Genomic DNA, 15,165 nt, shown 5'->3' with positions numbered 1-15,165 from the left:
GGCGTCCCACAGGGCTCAGCCCGACGCTGTTCAACGTCTACATGGCCCCCCTCGCACAAGTGGCCCGCAATCACAATCTGGAATCGACTGGATGAGGAGCAGCCGTCTGAAGCTGAACTCGGACAAGACGGAGGTCCTCATCCTCGGATCCACCCCCTCAGCCTGGGATGACTCCTGGTGGCCGACCACACTGGGAACAGCACCAACACCCACTGACCATGCAGGCAACCTAGGATTCATCCTCAACTCCTCCCTCTCCATGCCTAAGCAGGTCCATGCAGTCTCCTCCTCCTGCTACAACACCCTCCGCATGCTCCGCAGGATCTACAAGTGGATCCTGATCGAAACAAGAAGAACGGTGACACAGGCCCTCGTCAGCACAAGACTGGACTACGGCAACGCACTCTACGCAGGAATCCCAGCCAAACACCTACGACGACTACAACGCATCCGAAACGCCTCCGCCCGACTGATCGTCAACGTCCCCCGCCGCAGCCACATCATCCCCCACCTGAGAGACCTACACTGGCTCCCCGTCGACAAGAGGATCACCTTCAAGCTCCTCACCCACGCACACAAAGCACTCCACAACGCCGGACCAGCCTACCTGAACAGCATACTCAGCTTCTACACCCCCACCCGCCAGCTCCGCTCCGCCAGCCTCGCCCTCGCCGCTGTCCCCCGCATCCAACGAACGACCTCCTGCGGCAGATCCTTCTCCTACCTCGCCGCCAAGACCTGGAACACCCTCCCTACCCACATACCGCAGACCCAAGACCTACTCACCTTCAGAAGACTCCTCAAGACCTGGCTCTTCGAGCAGTAGCAGCAGGCCCCCCCTCCCCCCCCCACCCCATAGCACCTTGAGACCCTCACGGGTAAGTAGCGCGCTTTACAAGTACTCTGATTGATTTGTAATACTCGATCAAAATGCAACGCTTTCATATACTGATTTATTCTGCTAGTTCATTAAAGCAAATGGGCTAAATTTAATAAACATGTCAAATAAACATGGAACATTAATTTTGGACAAAACGCTTTAAATATCCCAATGTCCTCACATCCTGGGCAGGAGGATCCGCAGCAGGAACGCACATCACCACAGTGTTATGACGAACAGCTATTGTTGGGGGAAAACATTTCCAGGTCCAGTTTGGAAACTGGAGGATACGCATAACTGAGGAAATTGTGGGACGGTGATCCCAACAGAACAACCTGTGTGACTGACAACAAAGCGCAATGGACAAGGCAGGATGGAACCATGCAGGCTCTGGATCCAGGGTAATTATTTTTTTTATTTTTTTGTAAAACAGTTTTTATTGGCATTTTAGCAAGTAACAATACAGATACATTCAATTATATCTTCATTAACGAATAGTCCTTCAAGTTCGTTCGTCGCGTGGATACTTACTCAACATTATATTTATCATTACATCACATAATCATTGTAATCGCATGAAAGTGAGAACATTCAGGGCTTGTGCATCTATACATAAACTTCAAAGGTATACGTGTCAGATGCCGGTTCTTAACGATATGATTACCTCAACAATTTACCACTAACGGTTCTTTTGGTTCTTCCCCTATCTCCGAGTAGAACATTCTCATATATACAGTGCGGTGTCCATTCTGCCCTACGGGCTTGTTTCAAGGTCCGACAGATCTTGTGGGGGTTCACATATGTTCCCTCGGTATACATTCCATTTCTCCCAAATTCTAGACAATTTTTTCAGGCACCCCCTATGCATATAAACCGCCCTTTCTGCCACCATCGCCGTATCCATATCATTCTCCCATTGTGTTCGCGTAGGTATTGTATTAGATCCCCAATTTTTAGCGATATTCCGTTTCGCTAGAGCCATGCCCAGTGTAGCCCAGGTTTGTAACCCTCGGTTAAGGTCTGTGGGGGCCCATATATTTAGTAAGCAGCATCTGGGTTCCGGCTGAAGTTCCACTCCACTCGCTTCAGAAATATCTGACATGACATATGCCCAATATGTTTGTATTTGAGGACAGTCCCATAGTGTGTGGTAGTATGTACCCTGCAATCCACACCCTCTCAGGCATTCAGGTTCTGGTATGTGTCTCAATTTGTGTAGGAGAGTGCGTGAATAGTATACTCTGTGCACTACCTTTAGTTGTATGAGTTTAAGCCGGGATGGTATGGAGGCGTCTCTTGCCGAGGCGAGTGCATACAGCCAGTCTTCGTCGTCTATATCCCCTAGTTCCACCTCCCATTTGCTCCGAAGTACTACCGTGGGGTCTGGAAGGTTATTTATGAGTTTACGGTAAGTAAGCGAGATTGCCTTCTTTTCTAGGTGATCAGTAAGGAGTCTGTCTTCTAGGGGGGAGGAGTCTACCAGTGTGGTCCCCGCTGGGATGGCGCCCTGTAAGGCATGTTTGATTTGCGTGTAGCGGTATAGTTCGGTATCCGCCATTCCGTACTTATCTTTCAGTGCCTCAAATGTGATAATCGTTCCCCGGCACCACATGTCCCCTATCTTCGAAATACCCATTAGGTCCCATTGCCTGAAGCCCTTAGTGTTGGCTAAGGTACCGAGACGCCGTGTGTCCCAGAGTGGGGTAGCAAGTGTTAAGACTCCCTCCCATCCTAAGGCTCGTTGTGCTGTGTGCCAGATCTTGACAGTGTGTGCCGTTGGGCCCGTAAGCCTATTTTGCCGTTTGTTAGTGTAGAGGGCTTTCATCAGTTTGTCTGTTGGGAGTATGGTTCTGTCTAGGCTGTAGGCTGGATCGTGTTGCGGAGCATGTAACCATTGGTTAACGACCGTCAGTTGTGCGGCCCAGTAATAGAGTTTAACGCTTAGCAGTGCGATCCCTCCATCGTACCAACTGCGAATAAGTTTGGCATGTGCTATACGGGCCGGTTTACCGTCCCATAGTAGTGAGGAGATTTCTGCATCTATCGCCTTGAAATAGGCGAGCGGAATCGGAAACGGGGTATTCTGCAAAGCGTATAGGAATTTTGGAAGCGAAAGCATTTTGAAGAGTGACGCCCTTCCCAAAAGCGTCAGTGGGAGGGAGCGCCAATGTTTTACATCCGATTTGAGCCTCTGCAGGGGTTTTGATAGGTTTTCTTCCATGAAAATGGAGTTTTGCGGCGTGACGTATATTCCGAGGTATCGGAACCCCCTGGTCGCAATTTGTAGTGTGCACGCAGGAGGCAAAGTGGGTGTTTGACCGTGTAGTGTGAACAGGAGTGATTTAGCCCAGTTAATTGTGTACCCCGATATCTCTCTATATTCCTCTAGGACGTTCAGTAGGGTGAGCAGGGACCTGGTCTGGGACATTAAATAGATCAGTACGTCATCGGCATAAAGGGATATACGGTCTTCCCATCCCGGTTCCCATGTGATCCCCCTAATCTGTGGTTCTGTACGTATTTTCACCGCCAATGGTTCCAGTATGAGCGCGAACAAGAGTGGGGATAAGGGGCACCCCTGTCTTGTGCCACGACCCAGCTTGAACGTGCGTGACGTATGGCCATTTGCTACCCCCTGAGCCAGGGGTGCCGTATATAGTAGTTTGATCCAATTACAAAATTTGGGCCCAAATCCCATCTTCTGAAGGACCGCAAAAAGAAAGGGCCACTCCACTAGATCAAATGCCATAGTCGCGTCTAGGGATAGAATGGCCGCCTCTTCACGCAGCATAGGGATACGGTGGAGTACGCCATTAAGGCGTCGGAGGTTGAGAGCTGTATTCCTCCCGGGCATGAATCCCGATTGGTCCGGGTGTACTAATGTCGTAAGGTGTGGTTGCAATCGCAACGCCAAGAGTTTCGCTAGAATTTTTGCATCTGCGTTCATCAATGAGATGGGGCGGTATGTGGAAGGTTGGTCAGGTGGCTTGCCGGGTTTATGTATAGCCACGATAGTGGCCAAGCGTTGGTCTGCTGTCAGCATACCCTGTGTGAGGCAGTCATTATACATGGGAAGCATGTGAGGGAGGAGATGGTTGGCCATTGATTTATATAGTTCTATCGGTAGTCCGTTGGGCCCCAGTGCCTTGCCTGTGTGCAAGGCTGCTAGTGCCTTTCCCAATTCAACCACCGTCTTCAAGGGTTTGGGCGTCTTCCTGCGTTAATGTGGTAAGTGGTATGTTATGTAGGAATTGTGTACTGTCTTCTTCAGTCACGCTGCTGCGTGCGGTGTAAACCTTTTCATAGTAGGAGGCTAGTTCTTCAACTATCCTTTGGGGGATTGTAGTGTGCATACCATCAGCAAGTCTCAGTTGGGCTATCCATCTTTCCGCCCTTTCCTTTTTTCCCAACCACGCAAGCATTTTCCCCATTTTATCACCCAGTTCGTAAATCCTATGAAGGGTATCAGTGTGTCTAGCTTTGGCCATTTCTTCCGCATATGCCCTGTATTCGCGCTTAGTCAGGGTGAGTGTTTGGGTCGTGGCGGCTGTAGGGTCTGAAGTGTGAGCCACTTCCGCCGCTAGGACGGCGGATTCTAAGTGTTCCATGTCTTCTCTTTGTTCCTTTTTGTGTCTAGTAATAGTGGAGATGGCTTGCCCCCTGATAACTGTTTTATACGCCTCCCACAATATGGACGGCGAGTCTACCGATGATAGGTTGTCTTCAAAGTAGTGTGTGGATGTAGTGTTGAGTGCTTTTGCAATTTTTCGGTTTTTCAGGTAACCTGGGTAAATCGGGTAGATTCTTTGTCGCCGTGTGTGCTGTGTGATGTAGGTTAGGTGAATTGGTGAGTGATCTGATATCCCCCTCGGTAGGTGATCGATGGCTGTTACCTTTTCGGGGGGTATTGCTAATGTTAGAATGTAATCTATGCGGGAGAGACTGTTGTGCACTCCCGAGTGGAATGTGTAGCAGCGTTCAGTCGGGTGTTTAATCCTCCATATATCTACTAGCCCTATCGCTTCCCGAAATTCTCTAAAGAGGTGGCTCGATCTAGTTGGATCTCGGGAAGGTTGACGGTCTATATCGGTGTTAAGCACCGCATTAAAGTCACCCCCAATGATCAGGTGTCCCTCGGGGAGGTCGAGTAGTAGTTTCCCCAGGTCCTGGAGAGTCCCTTGATTTAGTGACGGGGGGACATAGACTGACAAAACATTGTAGGCCTGCCCTTCCCATTGACAAGTAATTCCGGCAAACCGCCCTTGGTCATCCGCCCATGTGTGTTTGATTATCAATGGTGCATTCTTACTGACTAGAACTCCGACTCCCCGGGAGCCAGAAGTAAACTCAGCATGTGTGACCATTTTGAAACCCCAGCGATTCATCGCTCGACTGGTACTACCTGCGAGGTGGGTTTCTTGCAGGAGGGCAATCGTGGGCGCTCTCCTTTTAAGGTACTGTAGGACTAACCCCCGTTTAATTTTGTGTCCCAGACCGTTAACATTCCAGGAGATAATTGTCAGTGGTGGGGATGTCAATTTGGTCAAGGGCCCATTAAATTCTCATCCCCCATCGTATCCAGTACAAAGGATTGTTCGGGGCAGCGTGGAACGTATCTTTAATGTATGATGTGAGCCGGTCTCGGTCGAGACCTCAGGTCTGAGTATATGAGGAGGAACCATGTTGAGTGTGGCGTGTACATATGCTAGAATTAGCCAAGTTCTAAACCTAAAACATAAACAGAACAGGCACATTACGTGCAAACCCCGTACCCCCTCCCTGCCTCCCTGCCTCCCTGCCCGGTGGATAAAGAACCTTCCACCCCCCCAAACTGAGCAGAGTGCTTACATTCCCAACTTATGAGTATTGTTCTTGGGGGTGAGACTTTTGTGTCCTTCTTAGAGTCCCTCTCTCCGCAAACATCATGCAATGTCGGTTAGCTCAGGGCTTCTTACCTGCAGGAGTCTTACCCAGTTCTCCATCATTAGGTAAGGCCCAACAGTCTCGTAGCCGTTGGTGGGCTCCTTGTTTTACCTGAGAATGGGGCTGGAGTCGTTAACCATGTTGTCAGCGTCTGAGGTATCCATTGTAAAGGAGGCCGTCGTGTTGCTCGTGGATCATCACCTGTCTATCCGGTTCCATCAGTCATCTGAGGGCTCCTATTACCGTTGTTCCGCCGTGGGTCGCGATTCTTAGGTCCTCTCGCCGGTCTCCAGCCCTCCAGCCAGTCTTGGGCGTCTTGCGGCGAGTCAAAAAACCATGTTTTCCCTTCTGATTCAACACGGAGCCTTGCCGGGAAGATCATGGAATATTTAAGTTCTCAGGTTCGCAGTTCTTTCTTGACATCTACGAAGCCCCTTCTCTGTTGGGCCACGGCTGCCGTGTAGTCTGGATAAAAGTTGACGTCTGAATTGTCTATTCTGATCGGCGGGCGCGTTCTTGCTGCCTGTAAAATGGCGTCCCGATCCCTGAAATTGAAAATGCGCGCCAATATGGGGCGGGGAGGAGCCCCCGGTTTCGCCTTTTCCCCGGGTACTCGGTGGGCGCGCTCCACAGAGAAGTATTTGGACAATCCCTTAGGTTTCAGTTGTTGTTGTATAAGGTCCTCAATGTACAGGTCTAGGGCCGGGCCACCTTCTGTCTCCGGCACACCTATCAGGCGGACGTTATTGCGCCGGGAGCGCCCTTCCTGATCGTCCAGTTTGGCCCTTAGTACGGTGTTATCATTTTCCAGTCGTGTGACTCGGCGTTGTAGGTCCGAGGTGTCTCCCACGAGACCCGTGGTGGTCTTTTCCACCTCTCCGAGACGGTCCGACATTTTCGCCAAGTCCGCCCTTATCAGCGATACGTCCGTGGAAATGGTGCCCATTGAGGATTGCATCAACCTCAGGGTCGTCATCACATTGTGGAGGGTTACTGTTTCAGTGGCGGCGGGGGCGCTCGTGGACGGGGGTGAAGTGCGCTGTGTGTCTCCCCTTGGAACATCTGGCGGGTCTTTTTGATAAGCGAATTTGTCCAACTTTAGGGTCTGCTGGCCCCTTGTATCCCTGCCACTCATTCTGAGGCTAGTAGGATGTGTCCCTCTTACCGAGTTCAACATTTTGTCCAAGCTAGCGCCGCTCCCCGGCAGGTAGTGGGTGCAGCGCCGTGGGTCCCGTGCGATCAGGGCAGGCCAGTTACTCTCCGGTACTTGGATCGCGTGTCAGCCTTCCAGGTCGGTACAGCTGGGTGACTTACGGCAGAGAGTGCAGATCTGGTCACAAAATGTCCCCCTTCCTGCAGTCAGGCCGGTTTTAATATCCGGGGAATGTGGCTGGCAATCGTCGGCAGGATCTCCGTAGTGGTCTTTGGGCCGGCGTCTCACAGCGGAATGCTGCGACTGAAGGAGACCGCCCGGTGCTGTTACCAGTCGCGGCCGCGCGATGCACTAACCTGTGGGCTTGCGGCAGCCGGCGATCGTCTCCCTTCACCGGGCCGCTATTGTAATGTCTTTCTCTTCCTTCCCCAATGCGGCGTCACACGGGGTCCGGCGGGAGACCTTCCCGGGTTGTAGACGCTGGGGTGCCGCCGCGGGGTCGCAGCGCGCCCGCGTTCAAGTACGCGCCCACTTGCGTCACTGGATGATTGCCGGAGCGGGCCCGTCTCCTACCAGAGTCCCCGGCTTCAGGCGCGAAAGTAGGCCACAGGGCGCGCCTCGACGTATCTCCTTGACCCAGCGGCGTACCGGGACACGGGTCAGCTCGCCGTGCACCGGAGGAGTAGCCTGATCAGGCGGTGCGGAGTCAGAATTGCAGTGATGCGGATAAGTAATCAGATTGTGTAAGAGAGGGCTCTTCAGTCACAGAGCTCCGCTATTCTGCGGCCATCTTGGCTGGGTGCTAGCCACGCCCCCCCGGATCCAGGGTAATTTTTAATTCATAATTCCATTATGGGGATGCAAGTTCCCTCTTCAATTTTTTTTTTTTTTTTTTGAAAAAACTTTTATTGAGCAATGAAAATAAAAAGTACAAAGATGGGCCTACAACCACACGGGCTGGCCGCTAATAGCAACGCACAACATAAGAAGCAAACAAACACTTCCGTGGCCAGGCACAAATCAGATATCAAGTATTGCTCAAACCATAGGACAGGACATAAAATTTTTTTGTTTTTTCAAACATAGAAACAACTAACACTAAACAAGGCGAATGCACAATAGTCAAAGTCAGCCCAGAAGGCGGAGGGGAAGGCCACTAATCAGGAAGACGAAAGCACAGTCAATGGGACTCGGCAAGGCCGGGGGGGGGGAACAGCGGGGAGGACAGGAAAATCTTAGAACAATATGAAAATTTCGGGAACGCCAGCCTAGGGAGATAGGGTAACATCGGGAGTGTCAACCAAGGGAGGGGTACAGATGTCACCACGATATTCGTTCCACTGACTCCAAATCTTCGTCCACGCCCTGGGTCTGCCCCTAGCCACATAGACGGTCTTCTCTCGAAACATGGACCAGTCCATGTTATCTTCCCACACCGAGACCTCGGGAGGTCTGGAAGCGCCCCAGAGTTGCGCAATGTCCCGTTTCGCGACCATGTATCCCAAGGTCGCCCATCGGGTCTGAGCCACAGAACAGTCGGTGGGTTCCCACACATTCAACAGGCATCGTCGGGCCTCAGGCCGCAGGGCAATACCAGTCACAGCAGTCATCACCGCAAGCACATCAGTCCAATAGGCTGCCACCACTGGGCACTCCCAAAGAATATGCAGAAATGTAGCACTCATCCCACAACCACGTTTGCATAAACCATCCGGGGAAAAACCCATTGCTACCAGACGCGGACCAGTTACATACACCCGGTGGAGGATCTTAAGTTGAACCAAGCGAAGACGGGCTGGGATGGCGACCTCTTTCGGAGAAGAGAGTGCCGACTGCCAATCCTCGTCATCTAAGTCCAACCCGTCCCCGACCCAAACCTCCCTAAGTCGGACCAGTAAGTCAGCGCGATTATTAATCAGTTTCTTGTAAATCAGGGAGATAGTGCTATCGGGCAGGTGTCCATCCAGAATGCGGTCCTCAAGGGGGGAGGACTCGGGCAGTGGCACATCAGGAGTCAGAACTGAGGCCAGGGCATGCCGGATCTGCAGATACCGAAAAAACTCTCTGTCACTCAAGTCATACTCGGCCTTAAGGGCCTGGAAAGACTTCACTCCACCCTTCACACAGACATCACCCACTTTACATATCCCAATCATATCCCAGCGGTCAAAGCCCTTAGAGGACCAGAGACATCCCAAACGTTCGGAAGCATAAAGCGGAGTCGCCATTGTCAGTCGATTCTCCCATCCCAAACTCACATTCGCGGCGCGCCACACATTGACTGCGATCCTGGACGGGCCCGCAAGATGGCGCCCGGCCGATCTGGAATAAAGCGCCCTATTAAAATCCCCTCCCGGCAGCTGGAGTTTATCCATCTCAAAGGCCGGATCGCGACCCGGGGAATACATTGCGTGGTTAATGGCAGACAGCTGGGTGGCCCAATAATATCTCTTGATATCGGGGAGCGCCATGCCCCCGTCGTACCAAGGGATGGTAAGTTTCGCCAGGGCAATACGTGGACGCCCGTCCCAGATCAGTTGTCTTTGAAGACTCTCGATCTCTCGGAAATAGGTAGCGGGAACGTCGTCAAAAGAGTTTTGAAGTGCGTATAGGAATCGTGGCAAAGACATCATTTTAAAAAGGGCGGCCCTGCCCAGAGGAGACAGGAGTAGCTTACACCAGCGGGCCACGTCCAGTCGCAGTCTAAGAAGCGGGGGGAGGAGATTACGCTCGAACCGGAGTGAAGAGTCCAGTGAAATAAAGATCCCCAAATACTTGAAGCCAGATTGGACAACCTGGATAGGAAATCTGTCTGGCAAGGGGGGCAACACACCTGAAAGAACATACACACAAGACTTAGCCCAATTAATAACCAGACCTGAGTTAGCACCAAACGAAGTAAGAACGTCAAATAATACATTTAAAGATTTACGCGGGGAAGTAAGATACAGAAGAATGTCATCCGCGTAAAGCGAGACGCGGTCTTCAAAATCCGGTGACCAACGGATCCCTTTGAGTGAAGGTTCCCATCGAAGCCACGCAGCTAACGGTTCCAGGGCGAGCGCGAAAAGCAACGGAGACAAGGGGCATCCCTGACGGGTCCCTCTACCAAGGCAGAAGGGGACAGAAACCCGACCATTTACCACCACCTGTGCCAAGGGTTCAGCGTATAACAACTTCACCCAACAGATAAACTCAGGTCCGAAACCAAATTTCTCAAGAGCTGCCCAAAGATAGGGCCACTCCACCGTATCAAAGGCCATCGAGGCGTCCAACGAAGCCAAAATGGCCGGCTCCGTCAGAAGCCCCGCCCTCGCAACAGCTCCGTGGAGACGACGTAGGTTAAGAGCCGTGTTGCGATGCGGGATAAATCCGGATTGATCCGGATGCACCAAGCTACCAATGACCGTCAAGATGCGGGTAGCCAGAAGCTTAGCCAGAACCTTGGGTTCAACATTCAACAGGGAAATGGGCCTATAAGACGAACAAAGGTCCCGAGGTTTACCTTCTTTGGGAATAACAACAATCGTAGCCAGACGCTGATCATATGGGAGAATACCCCGCTCCCGGGATTCCAAAAACATAGTGCGAAGATAGGGCGCCAGCTTATCAGGACTTAGCTTGTACAATTCAATAGGCAATCCATTCGGGCCCAAAGCTTTGCCCGAACGGAGTGAGCGAATAGCCGTCGCTATCTCGTCCGTAGTGAAAGGGGACTCCAAAGAAACTCGGTCTAAATCGGAAACACTGGGCAGAGCTATATCACGCAACAAAAGGCGAGAGTCATCAACATCCCGTGCAGACACAGGGGAATAAACCACACAAAAATAGTCCGCAAAACATTCAACTATTCCAACCGGGTCAGTCACTCTCACACCATTCAAAGTCTGAATCACAGGCACCACACGATTCGCCCTCTCCTTCTTATCCAGCCATGCCAGCAATTTACCCGCTTTGTCCCCCACATCATACAAACGACCCTGTTGCTCCCGAAACATCAATTTGGCCGCATCTGTAACCAAAGACCTATAGGCAAATTGTTTCAGACCCAGGGCGTGGAGTTTACCAGGTGTGACATTCGACTCCAGGTCAGCCTCTATCTCTGCAATCTCCTTCTCAAGGTCCACCACCTCCCGATTCCTCGCCTTTTTTGATTCAGCAATAAGGGAAAGGGCCTGCCCGCGAATCACTGTCTTAAAGGCCTCCCACAGGGATACCGCCGATGAGACGGACCCCTTGTTGTCTAGGAAATAATTGTCCAAAGACTTAATCAAGAGACCGCGGGTCTCGGGGAGGTGAGGTACCATGGGTTAATAGGAGCCACACGGCCCGCCGCCTCCACCCCCACCTCAAAACAAAGCCAGAGCGGTGAATGATCAGAGATGCCCCGGGGGAGGTGTCTAATCTCGCGAACCGCCGGCGACTGCGCCGCAGGCATCAGGAAATAATCCAGTCTAGACAAACTCCCATGGGCCCCAGAATGAAAAGTGTATTGAAGCTGAGTAGGATGCATAAGCCTCCAACAATCCACCAAGCCAAACGTATCCAGAAACCCACCCAGCCACTGTTGGGCCGAAGGAGTATCCCTAGGGGGGTGACGATCGTGTAGACCGGAGAACACTGAATTAAAGTCCCCCGCTATAAAAAGAGTACTATCAGGGAGGTTCAACAACACCCGGCCCAAATCGGAAAAAGTAGAGGTCTGTAGACCGGGGGGCACATAGACGGCAAACAAGGAAAGGGTCCGACCCTCATAGCGTCCCACGAGGACGGCGTAACGCCCCCGATCATCAAGGATCACATCATCAATAGCCAGGGGGAGGGAAGCCCGAACAAGGATACCCACCCCCCTGGAACCCGTGGTAAACCCCGAATGTGCGGCGAGGCGATAGCCCCACCTATTCATTGCACGACATGTATTGCCCACCAAATGAGTCTCCTGTAGAAAAACAATATCTGGAGACAAACGTCGTAGACATCGCAACACCACACCTCGCTTAATACGATCCCCCAGACCATTGACATTCCACGAAATAAACCTCAACCCGCTACCCCCCATCCCACACAGCAACGCCGAAACCCCCCCTCAATGAGCATGACATCAAAAACATCAATAGCAAGATAGAATCGCCTTGATAAAACAAAACACAAACATCGTCCATCCCTTCCACCCACCCCCCAACGATCAAGGAAACATCCCCCACCCTTGCAAGAAGCTAAAAAGCCACCCCAACATGCAGTGTGCCTGTCGCCCAAGAACCCCCATTCTACAAAAAGACCCCGGAGGAGGAAAGGCCCTGACCCACCCGCCACCCCGATCAAGACAACTAACGAGGAGAACACACAGACAGTAGAGGCACTTAGGCATAAAATCCCAGAAGAAGTTACTCTACACGAAGACCCGGGCATAGACAAATTGTTCAGCTCTCTGCACCACCCTCAGCACCACCCGGGTGGTCGGCGGGCTCAGTCACAGGAGGTCGGTCCGGCAGAGAGTCCAACCAGTCATTCACTGAATCAGGCAGATCAAAGAAAAAGGTTCGGTCATTGTACTCAACTCGCAGCCTGGTCGGAAAAAGCATAGCATATCGCAATCCCATGTCTCGGAGGCGCTTCTTGACTCCACGGAAACCCATACGCTGTTTCTGAACCTGTTGAGAAAAGTCCGGGTAAAAGTTCACTGTGGCATTCTCAAAGGCCACCGGGCCCTTCACGCGCGATGCCTGCAGGATAGCGTCCCGATCTCTATAGTGGAAGAGTTTTGCAACAATAGGCCTCGGCGGGGCGCCCGGCTTACCCTGGCCTCCCGGAACACGATGGGCACGTTCCACTGCGAAAAATTTACTCAGCCCAGACGGAGAGAGGTAGTTCTGGATCAGGTCCTCGACCAGGAGATCAACAGAGTGCGGGTCTGGATTCTCCGGAACGCCAACCACACGCACATTACAGCGACGTGCCCTGTTCTCAAAGTCCTCCAAGCGCCGGGTCATGAAATCGTTCACCCTACGGAGATTGCCAACCTCCGTCTGTATCTCCGAGACGTCTGCCGTGAGGCTGGATGACTTGAGATCCAATGACTTCACCTTCTCATTGGTTTTAGATAGGTCGACCCGAATCAAGTTCACTTCAATGGCCACGGTGTCGATTTTGTGGGCCAGAGCTTCATACTGTTGGCCTATTGTTTCCTTCATGCCAGAAATGGCGCCCATGATGTCCTGCAAGGACGGCTCCGTTGACGCGTCCACGATGTGGTCAACCGCACTTGGACCAGGCAGGGCGGCTCCAGGGGACCCCTTCGTATGGGTGTAACGGTTCATAACGTTAGACTGGACCGGGCCCCCACGCAGGGGCGTCTTGGTCTTTCGGGTCTCTCGGTCTCCCCTGCCCGCCATGTCGGAGGCCGCGTCACCAGGAGACTCACTCGACCCGATGGAAATGGCCGCAGGAAAGTAGGGCGTCGGGACCAAAAGGCAGCGACGAGGGTACCACCAGGAGTGAACTAGCCTGGAAGGAGAATAAGCAAGCCAAAGGCCCGACAGCCGTCTCGTGCGCCGGACCCAGCAAAGGCCGGACTCTTCTGCCAGATGTCTCAGTCAGAGGCAGAATCGAAACCGAAACTTAAGAGGGGGACCCACAAGTCCAATCCCCCTGCCGCTGTTGTTCAATTCCAAGACGGCCACAACGCCGCACCCAGTCCCGGGCGCACCTCAAGGGCGGACCCCGAAAGTTCAAGCCGTCGTATCTTCGGCGTCCCGGGTCCAAATCAAATTCCAAAAGTCCCAGGAAGATCAGCCCAGTGTCCTCTACACAAATCCTCGCAAAGAATCAGGATATGGTCAGGATATCATGCCGGGAGTGGCGGGGGTCCGGAGAGCGCTGTGCTCACGCGGCCATCACTGATGCCCGCCAAGCTCCTCCTCCCCTCTTCAATTTTTAAACGTGCTTCTGTAGATCGGTGTCTCCACTCAAATGCACTTTATTACCATGGCTGATGAGCTTTCATTAAACGTAAACACTAAATAGGTTGCCCCCAGTAGGCATTTTCTGATTAAGCTATTTTAGAATTGGAAAATACACAAAGTTATATTTCAGGGCACTGCACTTATACAGAGATATTTTTATATTTATAAAGATCCCAGAATTAAGTTTTAGGAACTCTGCTTTCAAGGGATTCATTAAGAAGAAGAAAGAATTCTTCAATTTTTTTCACATTATCCATAAATTGTTTCAGGTCTAATGTGTTCTCTCACAAGAACGGAATTTCAGGTACAGCTCTGTAGCTTATCCCTATTTCTGCATGGTTAGGTTTTAAATAGCTACCTTAGAACCCAGTGAGCCGGTGGAGGCTTCAAAGAACGGGAGACTTGGGTGAATCCTTGGGTGATCCGATACCAAAGGAAGAGCAGGAGATGTAAATGTCAGGGTCTTTACAAATTGCAATTAGTCACTCAAGAAAGATGCCATTTCACTCTAACCCATCCATGAGGAGATTGTGCTAAGTAGGTCTCATGGTCCAAGCTATCAAAGTTACTCAAAGGTCTAGTGGATAGGATTCACCACTATCCAGTACTGGAAGGGATTATCTAAAACCATTGATGGTCAAAAATAATGTAGAGTGGATCGTTTTGCCCCCCCCCTCCATATGCTCACATTCTTATCTTCACTGTCCCTGAAAGACAGGTAGATCCATGCAGTGAAGACCTTTACTTTTAGCTGTAGCAATTATTACATAATCTGGTTTTACTGATCCTCAAACAAAGTGGGGTTTCATAAAATCCTTTATACTCTTTATCAGGCAGGTAGAGCTATCAAACCTAGTTCAGCTAGGGGAAGAGGGCTTACATTCAAAGACCACAGATTCCAAACATGGTCTAGCCTCAAAGAGTGAATTCTCACTAGATAGTAATGAAACCCCTAACCGGGAGGGTCTCTATACACATGTATAAGAATTTATCCGTGCCCCCATGGACTAAGTCAGAGAAGGGCATACCGGGAATCAATCCCAGAATGAGTGTCCTCCTCCGAATCTGTCGCAAGTGAACACAATCCAAATATAAGTATGAAACAGACATCCTATGTTAACTGGTTTGGCATGTTTTTTGAATGGGTAAATCCTCAATAAAGGACTTGAATGATGTAGATAATAATTGAAAACACGGCCTTGACATCGACCAAAGGATGCTGCCCATGAAACTTTGTTCACTCAGTT

At 51.3% G+C, this 15,165-nt stretch overlaps 1 protein-coding gene across 4 annotated transcripts in view; it reads right to left on the bottom strand.

Annotated features, from left to right (window-relative positions):
• POLM (DNA polymerase mu) overlaps positions 1 to 15,165 on the bottom strand; it is a 301,712-nt gene that overhangs the window by 95,641 nt on the left and 190,906 nt on the right. The window lies entirely within an intron of this gene.

The sequence above is a fragment of the Lissotriton helveticus genome, chromosome 11, assembly GCF_964261635.1.
Source record: "Lissotriton helveticus chromosome 11, aLisHel1.1, whole genome shotgun sequence".
Taxonomy (NCBI): domain Eukaryota; kingdom Metazoa; phylum Chordata; class Amphibia; order Caudata; family Salamandridae; genus Lissotriton; species Lissotriton helveticus.
This window is presented reverse-complemented; position numbering and strand designations above follow the sequence as displayed.